The sequence below is a fragment of the Gossypium hirsutum genome, chromosome A02 (genome assembly GCF_007990345.1).
Source record: "Gossypium hirsutum isolate 1008001.06 chromosome A02, Gossypium_hirsutum_v2.1, whole genome shotgun sequence".
In the NCBI taxonomy this organism is placed as follows: domain Eukaryota; kingdom Viridiplantae; phylum Streptophyta; class Magnoliopsida; order Malvales; family Malvaceae; genus Gossypium; species Gossypium hirsutum.
This window is the reverse complement of record NC_053425.1, coordinates 68,015,246-68,019,565: the sequence shown is the minus strand read 5'-3', so window position 1 is coordinate 68,019,565 and position 4,320 is coordinate 68,015,246.

Below are 4,320 nucleotides of genomic sequence, written 5' to 3'. Positions count from 1 at the left end.
GTGTTTCTAGCCCTGGGGTGCTCCTATGTTGTTTCTGAAAAAGAAAGATGGCATGATGAGAATGTGTATTGACTACAGACAGTTGAATAAAGTGACTATAAATAATAAGTATCCTCTGCCCAGAATAGATGATTTGTTTGATCAATTAAAAAGGGCTACAGCGTTTTCAAAGATAGATTTGAGATCGAGCTATTACCAATTGCGAGTTAAAGACTCTGATGTGCCAAAGACAAGTTTTAGAATGAGGTATGGTCATTATGAATTTTTAGTTATGTCTTTCGGACTAACGAATACACCTGCTACCTTATGGATTTAATGAACTGAATTTTTAGACCGTACCTAGATCGATTTGTTGTTGTGTTTATTGATGACATATTGATATATTCACGAAATGAATTCGAGCATGCCAAGCATTTGTGAATTGTATTGCAGACTCTGCATGATAAACCGTTATATGCAAAGTTCAGTAAATGTGAATTCTGGTTGCGCAAGGTTGGTTTGTTGGGTCATAATTATGTCAGCATTAGGTATTCGAGTCGATCCAAGAAAGATATTTGCGATTATAGATTGGAAGCCTCTAAGAAATGTTTTAAGGTTCGTAGTTTTCTAGGACTAGCGGGATATTATAGACAATTTTTAAAAGGCTTTTCAATAATTGCGACTCCGTTGACGAGATTGCTTCAGAAAGATGTAAAGTTTGAATGGTCTGAGAAATGTTAGAAAAGTTTAGATCAGCTGAAAGCTCTTTTGACTAAAGCTCCAGTGTTAGTACAACCAGATTCGGGTAGAGAATTTGTGATCTATAGTGATGCATCGTTGAATGGTCTAGGCTATGTTTTGATGCAGGAAGACAAAGTCATAGTTATGCCTCGAGATAGTTGAAGCCGCATGAAAAGAATTACTTGACACACGATTTAGAGTTAGTAGCTATTGTGTTTGCATTGAAGATTTTCTGCCATTATTTGTTCAGTGAGAAATGCCATGTTTATTCAGATCACAAAAGTTTGAAATATCTGATGACTCAGAAAGATTTGAATTTAGGATAACGGAGATGGTTAGAATTGCTAAAAGATTACAAGCTAGTGATTGATTACCATCTGGGAAAAGAAAATGTTGTTGCTAATGCATTAAGCTAGAAATCTTTGTTTACTCTTCGTGAAATGAATACTCAGTTGGCTCTATCTGACGATGGCTTGGTTGTAGCTGAGTTGAAAGCAAGACCGTTAGTTTTACAGTAGATTTGTGAAGCTCAGAAGGTTGATAATGAAATGTTAGCAAAATGAGCTCAATGTGATTCTAACCTTGATTCAGAATTTCAAGTTGACGCTGATGATTGTTTAAGATTTAGAGGTCGAATATGTGTTCTGAGAAATTCAGAGTTGATTCGAATGATTTTGAATGAAGTACATAGTATTCATTTATCGATTCATCCTGGAAGCACAAAAATGTATAACAATTTAAAACAACTCTATAATGCCCCAAATTTGGGCTTAGAAGTATTAGGTTTTGAGCAGGGGTGCTGTTAAAAGACTGTACATAAATACTTAATTATGCAAGGAAGTGACCCAATTGAGTGTTTGGCTTATTGTTTGTGTGCTCTGGAAGTGTCTGGGAAGTCATGGGTTCAAGTCCTACCTACCACAAAATTTTTCTTTTGAAGGATAAAACCCCTCTCTTTGGCCAGTAGGGTTATAAGTTTATTTTGGTAAAAACATGACAAAATGGGCCTGCTTGTCTAGTGGATAGTGGTGTGTGGAGTGTGCTAGTGGTCTGAGGTTATTATCCCTGCTTGTGCAAATGGGGATTATTTTTGATGGTGGCCATGGAGGAAGTTGTGTTTGACCGAAACACTCAGAGTTTTCAATGAGGTTGTTGAGGTTTGTGAATAGGAGGGATTTTAAGATGAAATAGGGGAATTCAAATTTGGTGGGAGTATTGGTGCCATTTGTGAACTCTCAACCCTCAAAGTTGGGTTTTGGAGACTAGCAATTGCTCTTCATTTCGATGAATGTTAACTTGTTTGCCTCTTTTCTTTTTCTCTTTGTTCTCTCCTTAAACCTCTATTTTTCTGCCGTTATACTACTGGTTTGGGTTCCTGTTCATAGAATTTCGTTCTTTTTGTTAATCCGCTTATCTCTGTCTTTCTTTTCCATACTTAAACCTTTGCCAATTTTTGCTAGCATCCTCTCTCAATTCTCCCTATTTTTTTCACCTTGCTGTTTAGCCGTCTCCTTCCCTCTCTCTATCTTAGTGTGAGATAGCCGAATACCCTTTTCTACTCTTCTCCCTTTGTTCTTTGGCTTTTATCAAGTGTCCTTTACTTCATTATAAAAATGAATACCTCCTTCTTTTCCTTCTCCTACATTTGATTTTTCTTTAGGAAAGGGGGTTTGGCTTTGGTGTTCTCTAGTCTTTTGGCTGAATAGTTAGTTATTTTCCATCCTCCTTCTTCTATCGACTTCTCTTCCCCATCTTCTTTTTATTTTGTTTACAGCTAGTAAGAGTCCTCTGGTGAATCAGTAAGTACTAATTGCTTATTCTTATTTCTTTTTGCGGTTGCGATCTTCCTTCTAGTATCGTCCTGTGTTACTGATTCCTGATAAAGGTATAATTGTTCCGGTTGGTCTCTGTATCCTGTGTACCTTTGGCTGTGGTGTGGTAGACCAATTTTATCTATAAAATGTTCTTAGTTCTGCATGGTGGTAAGATGTCGTTCGTTTGGTTTTAGTTATTTTGTTTAAGGTGATAGTTAAAGATATTGGGATTCAATACAGGTTGTGCTAAGGATTTGGTGATCATTGGGTTAAGGAAGGATTAAACCATACTTGCATAGCCAAGGTTAGTAATGTACCATATTAGGTATTAAATGTTCAGAAGAGGGCGTCTTAACCCCATCGATTAAAAGACTGTCATGAGTCATGTTGAATCTAGGTTGTTGTACGTAGGGATTTACGCTATTCGCATAAATAGGCGTGTAACACTTGTAACAGTCTGATTGAGACCCTAATTGGAATGGTGATTTGAGACCATGAATTTGAGTCAGAAAGATATTTTAAAATTATTTTCTGTGTTTATTTTGTGTGAATTTATATTTGTGAAATTTTCGTGATTTAATTTTATCGTTTGAGTGTCCGATTAAATAAAAGGACTTAATTGTGTAAAATGAAAATTTGATGGTTAATTGTAAAAAGGCTAAATTATTGATGTCTTTTTAAAAGGAGGCATTTAAGCTGCAATTAGACCAACATAATAAATGTTGGACGGTTGTAGACAACCAATATAAAGAAATTATATTATATAATAAGGTTAGTTAGGTAAAGTAAATAATATGTTATAATATATCTTATAATAACATAATTAAGACCATAGTTTATATTATTTTCACTATTTTCGAAACATAAACAAGAAAGAAAAGAAAAAGAAAGCTAGGGTTCGGTCTTGTTCAAGCTAGATTAAGGTAAGTGTTCAGCTTGGTTTTTGATAATTTTTACGTTTTTGAGATCGTTGCTTCGAGTACTACAAAACCCATGCTTTAATTTTTTATTTTGATGAAAATTTTGAGTTGTGCCATTGTTGATAGCTTGTGATTTTTGTTGTTTGATGATAAAATATGGAAGATATGTTTTAGATTAACATATTTTGTACTGGATTTTTTGATGATTTTGAGTAATTAGGACTAAATTGCAAAAATAATAATTTGAGGGACTAAAATGTGAAATAAATGAAATATATGGACTTGTATAGTAATGGGTAAGATTCGACCAAACATGAGTACTTTGAAATTTTGCATATTTTGTATTTTGTGCAATAGGGACTAAATTGTAAAATTTGTAAATGTTAGGGGTCAAATGGTAATTTACCCATTTATGTGTTTTTGGACTAAATTGAATGAAAACATGTTTGAATGAGTTTAATTTAAATATGTTTAGATCAAGAACCAAAGAAATTAGATTTGGATCGAGGGAAAACGAAGGTAAGTTTATAAGCAAATAGATGTATCTAATTGTAGTTAAATGGTAAATATTATGCTGGTATGGAAAATAAGAATTTATATATGCCATTGCTGAATGTGTATAAGCTTGGTAACCATGTTCGAGCATTCGTTTTGATCGAGTTACGACGTCCGAAAGCCCCGTATGAACCTTAGGAATAGCTAGGATACATATGTCATGACATAGTATTCTGATATATGTGTGTGAGTAAGACCATGGCATCGATATGTGATTCCGATATATGTGTACGAGTAAGACAGTCGTCTGGGACAGTGACATCATTATGTGACTAAATGTAAGACCACGTCTGGGACGTTAGCATTGTATG